Raw genomic sequence first — 12,132 nt, forward strand, 5'->3', positions numbered from 1 at the left:
CCTCTTTCCTTAAGTGAAATTGTTTGAAATGAAATCAGGAGTATCATCAATTAAAATATGAACAGTTGAATGTCTGAGTGTTGCCCCTTGGATGAGTGCAGAACTATTGTCTTAATTGCAAGCAGCATACTTTATGGTAATATACAAAGCACACCTTGTTTAATAGAAATATCTCACACTTGAGTAAGATGGTTAAAGTATACATCCTAATGTGTCTGCAGAGCACAAGCATACATTTGAACTGGAGTCCATGATATGGACAAGGAAGACTAATAAAGGAATATCTGAGAATTATCAGAAAAGAGAATGATGTTCACAGAACTATGTCTTCTGATTTACTCTTTCCTACAGACAGCATGTTCCTGGCTTCTAATGCTGTGAGTTAAGATTGCTTATGGTGCCAATTCGCCCTTTTTTTCTACAGCGTGTCTCCATGACAGATCTTGTTCTTGTCTCCTTAGCTGTGTTTGGCTCATATCCTCAGCATCAAAATTTTTAAAACTTTGCCTGAACATTTTTGTTGGTCTTTTAGACCTCTAGTCCAACTTGAGTGAGCGGGTGTAACGCCTGGCTGAATCAGCCGCATGATCAGCATCGTAGGGTCCTGAAGGCACAGCCAGGAGCTGAGTGTTTCACTCTAGAAAATAACTGGTGTCCTGGAAGAGAGGAACACCCTCCCATTTGTTTGCAATGGCTGCTTAAACACTGTGGTGCTAGAAGTTGCCTGTTTTAGGAAGTTAAGGAGTAGACTGATACTGAGCCAGATCTTTCTGTGCAACAAAGCCTGATTTCTGTGGGATTTCAAGGAAGTAGTTGAGCAGATAATTCAGCACTGAGAAAGTGAGAGCACTGTGTCTTATTGGGTTAGAGGCAGCTGGAGGTGACAAGCAGTTTTGCAAGGGAGCCACTTGTGTTTAGAATTTTAGATCTGGGTTGAGGAGTGTCATTTGAGATGCATGGGCTTAAAAATTGTGACTTAAATTCAAGAGTGGGTTAACAACTGAATTTCTCTTGTGAGAAATGGATTTCCAGGTTGGGAACAGCTCTAACACTTAGGCAGTTTTCCCATTTACTAAGTATAGCTATTCATTTTAATTTGCATAAAGAACATGGATATGTAAGTCCCCAATTACTTTAAAAGCAATATTTCAACTGATACAGTGAAGTAATTAGTTCAATAAGGAAATGATATTACATAGTGGAATGCTTGGTTTGCCAAGGATCAATTTGTTGGCATTTGAATCCAACTAGAAATGAAATGCACAGAACAAAAAGTAGACTATTTTAATAAAAAGCCATCTCATCGATTTGGAACAAATGAACAGCATGACTGCTTCTCAGCCAGAGGGGCTAAGTAAGGGATTTCTCTGCAGTAGAAGACTTAAAAATGACCGTTTAAAACACGAGAGGAATAGAACAGTTTATGATTAAAGCATGGGAAATCTACATATTTCTTTTGTTATTTCAGAAGTAGAATCATTATTTCTATAGAAGTTTTTTCCGATATATAAAATGAGAATACTATGACATATGCCACATTTTTACAGTACTGTGATGCTTGATTCAGCAATATCTCTTAATCTCTGAAATCCTCAAACAGGAAATACAGCAGGAAGGCGAGTACCATAACTTTGATTTACATCTGGATTTCCTTTGCTTGATTGTTGCAGTTGTTTATGTACTGTTATATAAATTCATAGCATCTCCGCTACAAATAAAGCACAACAAGATTTTGTTCCAAGAATTTTCTTGTCTAAACTGGAGATTATAATAATAACAAATCACAGAATCACAGAATGTTAGGGATTGGAAGGGACCTCGAAAGATCATCTAGTCCAATCCTCCTGCCGGAGCAGGATTACCTAGATCATATCACACAGGAACGCGTCCAGGCAGGTTTTGAATGTCTGCAGAGAAGGAGACTCCACAACCTCTCTGGGCAGCCTGTTCCAGTGTTCAGTTACCCTCACTGTAAAGAAGTTTTTCCTCATATTTATGTGGAACCTCCTGTGATATCAAGTGATAACAATGAAAAATGAGTGAGCTACAAGGGAAAAAAAGATGTAGCTGTGAGAGGTAACAAAACAGTTACTATTATATATGTATTTTATTAGTGCATCCAAGTAAAGGGAAAGGACAGAGTGCTTTTTACAAGCAAGGAGGTTTTCTTTCTCAGTATAAGACGGATGTGAGTGTTGCTGATGTAATAGGTAAAGGTAGGATTATTTAAATTGTCCAAAGCACAGTGACTTTCAATTATTCTTGAAAATTATAGAGGTTTTTAACTTTTTTATCAACACAAGTTTGGATTTAAAATATATAGGCTCCACATGAAAATTTTATTTTTGTATTTTTCTTAGAATCATATAAATAGCTACAATAACTTGACAAGAACCATTAATTCCTAGTCTAATTAAAGACAATGGTAGTATCTAAGATCATTCGTATCAGTGTTGGATAAACACTTAGAAATAAGCTAGTAAGGGTTCACTTTGTCCTCTAGGGATTGTATAATCATGCCTACCAGAAATAACTATATAAAAATAAAAAACCTGCTAGAAAGCATGGGGACTGTCTCCACCACTGAAATTCAGTCAATATAGGGGTAAAGAAAAGCTATTCTACACAACAGCTTCAAATAGAAAATGAAGACATAATATTCAGAATTGCATTGGTAAAGATTCAGTTCTGTGGTAAGGATTAATCTTCCTTATTTTGGACATGAACCAAAATTTGAGTGATGTGAGTTAAAAAAATCTGCCTATAGGAACACTTTTTATTCCAGCCCGGTATGCTTCAAGATTTCTTGCTCTTTCCTCCTAAGAAATCACTTGGGATTGAAGGTAAGATGCTGGAGACAGAATACTGCCTCATAGTAAGTAGAGGTCTCATCAGCTGTTGCAATGCTTATCTGTTTATCCAAAACATGAACAGATGTTATGAATTCCAGAATGATGGGTCTTTTAAGGACCCCACAATGAGCAGTTACCAGTAATTGAGGAGATAGGAGAATAATTCTGCACTTAAACACAAAAAGTGCCTGTGTGCTGCCTTTCTGTGTTTGCACTCCTATGAATGAGCTACGTCAAGTAGAGGACTAGCCCTGGCGCACCTCAAGCCCTCCTGCTATAGTCTACTTTTGCCCCATTTGCGGCTTCGACAAAATTAGCGCCGGCAGACACTGGTCTCTACCTTATGCTGCCGTCGTAACCCGGATCAAACTGGAGGCAGTACCAAGGCATCTGTCTTCACATGGGCTTCTACCACCATGGGGTCATGGTGGCTTTCTTTGCACCAGCAGTCAGAAAGGGAAGGTTGCTTCTGGGCCTCTCACCCAGCCACTCACTTCTTCCTAATTCTGAATTTATGCCATTTTGAAGGAGAAAAAAGTGCAGAGACTGATCACTCCTTTGATGAAGAAATTTCATTAAGTTTGAGGATACATTCTCTGTATATATACATGTATACATACATTCATGTATTTTGGAAACATGGGTGATGTAGCCTAATAATCTTCATACTTGTAATAATGATAACAAGCCAGAAATCTATGTTGACATTAAGTGATTAACATCTTTAGTAATAATACAAAGCATTGTGAACTGTGGAAACAATCAGTAATTAAATATATTTTGTATTCTAGAGACTTGAAGAGCTAGGTTAGCAAAGAACGACTACAAGGCAAAACCAAAAGGCTCTCCAAAGTACCTGGGTGCAGCTAGTCATATTGACAGACTAAGTCTGCCCACTGCTTTCAGAGGTCACCGCAAGATGTGTCAAAGCATTCTTGCGTGAATATTTGGAGTAGGAGAAAAATATGCTCTGGGTAGTCCATCATCCTGCCTATGGCTCAGCTCCTGCAAGTTCTGGGGGGTCAATGAGCAGACAGGACAAGTTATGGGAGACATTTAGATAAGGTCAGTGTAGGCCAGGGGCTGCACACACCTATGGTAGGATTTATAAAAAAATTATTATTATTATTAATTAAAAATCCTTTTTAATTATGGCATTTTTTAGCTCTCTGTTGATCTCAGGGACCTTCAGTTCAGAACTCTGTTCACTACTCTGTCTTACTGATGTGTCCAGGCTTGTATTTGTGAGTAATCCCTTGATTTTTAAAAATGCATCTTTCACTGCACTGTAATTTTTATTTTTAATGTGGACTTCTATCAGATCTACATATCTGCCAATGAAGAGTTCTTGCCAGCAGCTGAATTACCACACTCTGTGCTATAATTCTGACGTGGATATAAATCGTTTGCACTTGTCTGCTTATAAGTTCAATTTCTCTTTGAATAAAATCCAAAGATAATCAGATTTTTAAAGAAAGGCTTGGAATTATATGTAGGAAAATGTGAAATAAAAAGGTGACTATGCTTCTGGAAAATATTTCATGAATTTATCACCAAAGGTGAATGTTTCTGGCACTGCTAAACTCAACATTTATAGTATAGAATCAAACTGAAATTCAATACACACAAGCAGCAAATACAACGCTTAGTGATCTTTTATTCTATGCTGCCATCTTGTGACTGTCAATGTGACCTGCTGGCATATAATAGCGAGAATACCAAGCCCTTTAAATACACTTAGGATGAAATTCAAGGTTGAATGAGAAGATGTTATAGAGCGTTTTGTCCTGCTGTTCCCACAGCTTGGTTTTGAGGAGCCTATTGAAGATGAGTGAATGAGAACCAGTAGAGAAGGTGACTCTTAGCTGCTAAACATGCAGTAGGATAGGCAATACCATGCCCCGTGTTACTTGCACAAAGCAAAGCCAGCCTGGAAAGCCTCTGGTTTTGGTGATGTGACTCAGGATGAAGTTTTGCACATGAAGGCAGACTAGCTTTGCAGTAATGGGTAGATGGCAGAGGAGATACTTACATCTAACACTTCCCATGCACCATACTGTAGAAATGAACTTTCAAAGCTGGAGGACATATTGAATAACAATAACTCAAAAAGATTTGAGGGTGGAAGAACTAATTTGTTATGCAAATATCATCCCATTACCAGGCATAAATTGTCCAAGAATTAATTTAGCCTAGAATTTACAGAATAAAAATTTCAACCACTAAATCAGTGAGATTCTGAAATGGCCATCTGGGAGAGCAAAGGAAACCTGGCCAGTAATAGGATGAATCTTGTTAAAGTTGTTGAACACTTGCTGGCCAGAGTTCAGTAGATTGCCTGCAGTCCAGTCCAGTGGTTGCTGCAGTTAATGAGACACCAAATTTTGAAAGCTCAGGTAGGAATTACAATTACATGAACAAATGAAAAGTGCTGTATCTTAACAAAATAATATAAAAAAAACACAGCAACTTGAGAGATTTAGGTGTAGCTTGAACTGGGAAAGGGAAGAGCTTGAAGGACATAGAGCTACGTACACAGAGAGGAATCTGCTTCCTATCAGGAAAGGCCATTGGACCTAAATGTGCCTAAATTTATCTCTAACACTGATGAAGCCTGACAGATTCACTCTTTCCCAGGGAAGTGCACCTGTAGTGAGGAGAAGGTACTGATGGTCCAAAGAATTTGTGGTGTGTAGCTCCAGTTTGGAAGTTTACATAGGGAAGGGTGAGAAGTCCAGTTGAGACAACCCCATATTACTGAAATGCTTTAAGTATTTTCTGTTTTCATTTGTCATTCACCTTGAGTTTTGTTCAAATAGTACAAGATGATTGTGAATTAAGAAATAACATTATTTAGAAACTAGGTGGAGCTATTTGTTTAGCACACACAGTGGGTTTGTTAATGTTGCACTCTGTGTGCAGAATAAAGTGCATATTTTATGCACACAGATGGTGCATGTATCATCACCCATATTTTATGATGCATACATTTGCTAAATTTCAATGGATGCAATGATACATTTCATGATGGATCTGAGAGCTGATATACTGTGCACATAGTGTACGCTTGCCTAGTGGCAGTTCTTTTTATGTTAGAAGGTGTTTTCAGACAGCTTGAAGAAGGCAGTGGTGACAAGTGAGTGGCAGAGATGGAGATATAAATGGTGAATAAAGTCTTAAAAGGAGCCAGGTATTTTGAAATTATTGAGTTGTAGCACAGGAATATATAAGATTAGTGTAGGAGAGGTGTGGCATTTAGCAGATCTTTTGAATATTCCACTGGATGTAGCAAAGTAAAACTGAATACAGTGCCATTTACAGGTGCTCAGAAAGAAAACAACAGGGTGGAGTTTGAAGAGGGGTGTCAGAGACCGGAAATTAATCTCTTGAACCTGTATATGCCATGATGCTCCTGCTTTCTCAAGGTTTGCTGAACAAATGCTGCCAGCATAACCTGCTTTGTCTGAACAGCAGCGAGCTAGTGGTGAAATACATGGCCCATACACCATCTACATCTACATCCTTTTCTAAACTTACTTTATAGTTAGAAGGCAAAACCATGTGGTAAGAAACCTGGGTTGGGTGCCATTTAGTAAGGCCTCATGGCCCTAAAAACCTCTCCTTCACCCCGTACCATTCCCCAGGGAGCTCTGCATGCCTCCTTTGTTCTGCACCTTATGGATACCTCAAGAGTCCAGTCACACTGAAAGGTGACATGCAAGCTGGAGCCATCTCGAGAATCCCAGCTTCTCTACATCTGCCCCTGGAGTTCCCTGCACCTTTGGCAAAACAAGGCTGTGCTGCTGCTGGATGTGCTACACCTTGGAAGAACTGGGAAGCTTCTACCTCTGCTGCTTCCATAAGAGCTTGAACTCGCAGTAGGGAAGCTGTCCTGTGTTTGACTTAGTGCAACTGCTGGCTTTACAGCAATAAATAAAATCATATAGGGCTGATTTTTGGCTGTGGGACTTTGTGACTAATTCAGTAACCAAAACAGGGCACTGTTGGCAAAGTATTATACCCTTTATCTGCCATAAGGTTGCAAATAAATTGAGGGTTCTCTAATGTATTACAATCTATTGTCAATGTGGAGTGGTTAAGCTTATTCTGGTTTTTAAAGACCACAGACATTGATGATATCACTTAGTAGCTAGTTAAATACTCGCAGTTAAGGTAGATAATCACAGAATCACAGAATGTTAGGGACTGGAAGGGACCTCGAAAGATCATCTAGTCCAATTCCCCTGCCGGAGCAGGATTACCTAGACCATATCACACAGGAATGCATCCAGGCGGGTTTTGAATGTCTGCAGAGAAGGAGACTCCACAACCTCTCTGGGCAGCCTGTTCCAGTGTTCAGTCACCCTCACCGTAAAGAAGTTTTTCCTCATATTTATGTGGAACCTCCTGTGTTCCAGCTTGCACCCGTTGCCCCTTGTCCTGTCAAGGGATGTCACTGAGAAGAGCCTGGCTCCATCCTCTTGACACTTGCCCTTTACATATTTATAAACATTAATGAGGTCACCCCTCAGTCTCCTCTTCTCCAAGCTAAAGAGACCCAGCTCCCTCAGCCTCTCCTCATAAGGGAGATGTTCCACCCCCTTAATCATCTTCGTGGCTCTGTGCTGGACTCTCTCTAGCAGTTCCCTGTCCTTCTTGAACTGAGGGGCCCAGAACTGGACACAATATTCCAGATGGGGCCTCACCAGGGCAGAGCAGAGGGGGAGGAGAACCTCTCTCGACCTACTAACCACACCCCTTCTAATACACCCCAGGATGCCATTGGCCTTCTTGGCCACAAGGGCACACTGCTGGCTCATGGTCATCCTGTTGTCCACTAGGACCCCCAGGTCCCTTTCCCCTACGCTGCTCTCCAACAGCTCTGCCCCCAACTTGTACTGGTACATGGGGTTGTTCTTGCCCAGATGCAGGACTCTACACTTGCCCTTGTTATATTTCATTAAATTTCTCCCCGCCCAACTCTCCAGCCTGTCCAGGTCTCTCTGAATGGCTGCGCAGCCTTCCGGTGTGTCAGCCACTCCTCCCAGTTTGGTGTTATCAGCGAACTTGCTGACAGTGCACTCTAATCCCTCATCCAAGTCATTAATGAATATATTGAATAGTACTGGTCCCAGTACCGACCCTTGAGGGACTCTGCTAGACACAGGCCTCCAACTGGACTCTGTCCCATTGACCACCACTCTCTGGCTTCGTTCCTTCAGCCAGTTCACAATCCACCTCGCTACCCGATCATCCAGACCACACTTCCTCAGTTTAGCTGCGAGGATGCTGTGGGAGACCGTGTTAAATGCTTTACTGAAATCAAGATAGACCACATCCACAGCTTTACCATCATCTATCCACCGGGTTATGTCCTCATAAAAGGCTATCAAGTTGGTTAAGCATGACTTCCCCTTGGTGAAGCCATGTTGAGTGCCCCTAATGATCCCCCTATCCTTGATGTGCCTGGAGACAGCACCAAGGACAAGTTGTTCCATTACCTTTCTGGGGATGGAGGTGAGGCTGACTGGTCTATAGTTACCCGGGTCCTCCTTCTTGCCCTTTTGAAGACTGGAGTGACATTTGCTTTCCTCCAGTCCTCAGGCACCTCTCCCGTTGCCCACGACTTAGCAAAGATGATGGAGAGTGGCCTAGCAATGACCTCCACCAGCTCCCTCAGCACCCGCGGGTGCATCCCATCAGGGCCCATGGATTTATGGATATCCAGATTGCTTAATTGGTCCCTGACCCAGCCCTCATCTACCAAGACAGATTCCTCCTCTATCCTGACTTCTTCTGGGGCCTCAGGGGTCCGGGGCTCCTCAGGACAGCCTCCAGCAGTATAGACAGAGGCAAAGAAGGCATTCAGTAACTCCGCCTTCTTTTTATCCTCTGTCTCCAGGGCCCCCACCTCATTCATCAGTGGGCCTACATTGCCTCTAGTGTTGGCTTTACCTGCAATGTATTTGAAGAAGCCCTTTCTGTTGTCCTTGACCTCTCTTGCAAGGTTTAATTCCAAGGAGGCCTTAGCTTTCCTAGTTGCCTCCCTACATCCTCTGACAACAGACTTATATTCCTCCCAAGTGGCCAGCCCCTCCTTCCATGATCTGTACACCCTCTTCTTCCACTTGAGTTTGCCCAACAGTTCCCTGTTTAACCATGCAGGTTTCCTGGTACCCTTTCTTGACTTCCTACCTGCTGGGATGCTCTGATCTTGAGCTCGGAAGAAGCAGTCCTTGAATGCTAACCAACTATCTTGGGCCCCCTTACCTTCTAGTACCCTGTCCCATGGGATTTCCCCTAGCAATTGCTTGAAAAGGCCAAAGTTGGCCCTCCTGAAGTCCAGGGTTGTGATTCTGCTAGCTATTCTATTCCTGCCACATGAGATCCTGAACTCTACCATCTCATGGTCACTACAACCAAGGCTGCCCTCAACCTTCACTGCTTCAACCAGACCCTCCTTGTTAGCGAGAACAAGATCCAGCAGCGCTCCTCTCCTAGTTGGCTCATCCACCATTTGCATCAGGAAGTTATCATCAATGCACTGGAGGAACCTCCTGGACTGAGGATGGCTGGCTGAGTAGGCCTCCCAGCAAATATCAGGGTAGTTGAAATCCCCCATGACAACCAGGCCCTGTAATTGCGAGACTGCTCTCAGCTGCCTGTAGAAGGCCTCATCACCGTCCTCATCCTGATCCGGTGGCCTGTAATAGACACCCACAACAGTATCACCCCTGCCAGCCTGCCCCTTAATTCGCACCCACAAACTCTCAACTCGCTCCTGATCCGCCCCTGGACAGAACTCAATACATTCTAGCTGCTCACTCACATAAAGAGCAACTCCACCACCTCTCCTTAGTGGCCTGTCTTTCCTGAAGAGGACATAGCCATCCATGACCACATTCCAGTCATGCGAGGTGTCCCACCAAGTCTCTGTAATTGCCACTAGATCATAGCCCCCCGACCGAACACGGATTTCTAACTCCTCTGGTAATATTCTGGTAAAAGATCTGAGAATTTAATCAATCAGAATTATTTGATTGTGTCATACAGTCTTTTCTGTCCCGCTGTTTCATAGAATCATGGAATCATTTACATTGGAAAAGAACTTTAAGATCATCGAGTCCAACTGTAAGCCTAACACTACCAAGTCCACCACTAAACCATGTCCCTAAGCACCACGTCTACACATCTTTTAAATAACTCCAGGGATGGTGACTCTACCACTTCCCTGGGCAGCCTGTTACAATGTTTGACAACTCTTTTGGTGAAGAGATTTTTCTTAATATCCAATCTAAACCTCCCCTGGTGCAACTTGAGGCCATTTCCTCTTGTCCTATCGCTTGTTATTTGGGAAAAGAGGCCGACATTCTCTTGTTTCTCTTGGTTGCCATTCTCTTGACTTTGCAAAGTAAGTGTTATTTGTTAAAATTATCTTTTCTCTCAGGTTTTCTGAAAGTTTGCAATGCTTGCAATACTGACCATTTGCTCATTTAACAGAAGAGGCTGGTCTGCTTTTTATACCTCTACCAAGTTAAAAGCTTGTTAAGAGCTTTCATTTCTGCTTCTGTTTGCCTTTCCATAAAGCTTACTTCCATAGCCTGATTAGGGCTAAGAAGTTGAAGGTGACTCTCAAAACCCACTCTTCAGCAATACGTTATATCTAACTCTTGATATACTAAACATGGGCAGAATTCATCACTGCACAACTACGTTTTAAACCTCTGTATTATCTACTACTGTATCGAATTTTAGCATTTCATAGAGGATAAAACTAATTTATTGCCCTTCTCTCAATTCAAGCTCTATCACACTGTAATGTTCTACAGTCTTATTATCAAAATAGTTCATTCAGTACCACCTTACTCACTTTTGTTATTATATCTGGATTTACAAAGGCTTGAGCAATTCCTTGTGTCACTTACAGAATTTCTTTTTGTGCATATACGGGCAAAACAGTTGACTGGCAAACACACATCTGTACTGCACAGTCACAATGCATGAGGTGAGTTTGATGCTTTACTAGAGAACTACAGCAAAACCGCTTTGGTTACCTGCTACAGGACAGGCCAATCTCTCTCCCAGCCTCCTTCATACTCTGTTGTTCCTGGTAATAGAAGAACTGAAGGAGCTGAAATTAGGAATCCTTTAAAGAGAATTTATTAAAACCTGAGAAGGTCTATGTACAGGAGAAAAATTTGCACAGCTAAGATTAAAGTTGGCTAAAGAGTGAGGTGCCTGAATAAATTGGTGGTCCCACAGGTGCTGAGCATCTGCCACTAACATTAACTTCCATAAGAGCAGAAACCAGGCAGCACGTACGAAAACTAAGCTCGTTATGTAGGTACTTGAACATGCCAAAACCCAAGACTGTGCCCCACACTTCCCATCCCTTTGGCTGACCTCAGTTTGGCTGACCTGCTTTCAATACACTTGGTTACTGTACAGCTGTTCATCACAGCCACCTAAGATCAGGGATGGACATTCACACAGCTATGCCCGTTGGAAATACTCTCTCTCCTCCAGCTGTATGCTACTTGCTTATGCTAGAGATTACTGTTCTCATGCTAGAGATTACTGTCCTCAGGAGGAATCTTGTCAGCATTTGCTAATCTGCTTCAGACAACCACAATTGGATTAATTTAAACAGCTGATGAAAGTGGTTTGCGCTAGCTGGGCTAAGTTTGCCTGAAGCATTTTAGCAAATCCACCCAAGATCCCTTCCAGGAGCAAAGCTGTGGGGACAGCTTCCAGCTGCTGGCTGTGCAAACAGCTGAGGGTAGAATGGTTGAACAAGCACTTGGGATCTTGAGGAGGACGTTTGTCCATGGCCTAACATGGAGTTATCTGAGACACTGGGAAAACAAAAATGAGTCACAAGAACAACACCGAGTAAGGATAGAGTCCAAATCAAGGGTTTGTCTCTGATTTATTTACCATGGATGGAGATTTCAACTAGAACTCACTGCTGATGTCCAAATGTCCTTCAGCATCACAAGGAGACTAGTCCCTCATGAAAAAGTCTTTAATGCCCCTGAGATTACCGACGATGCCTGAGTGTCCAGCTTTGTAACCCAAATACCCTCTTCTGCTTTATGATTTCAGAAGACAAAAGAAAATGAGAACAAGCAAATAAAATGTAATCTCTCTTCAATAAAGATTGTCTGTATTAAAGCTCACAAATATATCTGTTAGGTTTCAGGCATTATTCGCAGCAACAATGTCTGCCTCTTATCCGTTCCTCTCAGTAGGAAAACAAAAAGCTGAAAAACAACTGGTC

This window comes from Nyctibius grandis, chromosome 6, assembly GCF_013368605.1.
Source record: "Nyctibius grandis isolate bNycGra1 chromosome 6, bNycGra1.pri, whole genome shotgun sequence".
Lineage (NCBI taxonomy): Eukaryota > Metazoa > Chordata > Aves > Nyctibiiformes > Nyctibiidae > Nyctibius > Nyctibius grandis.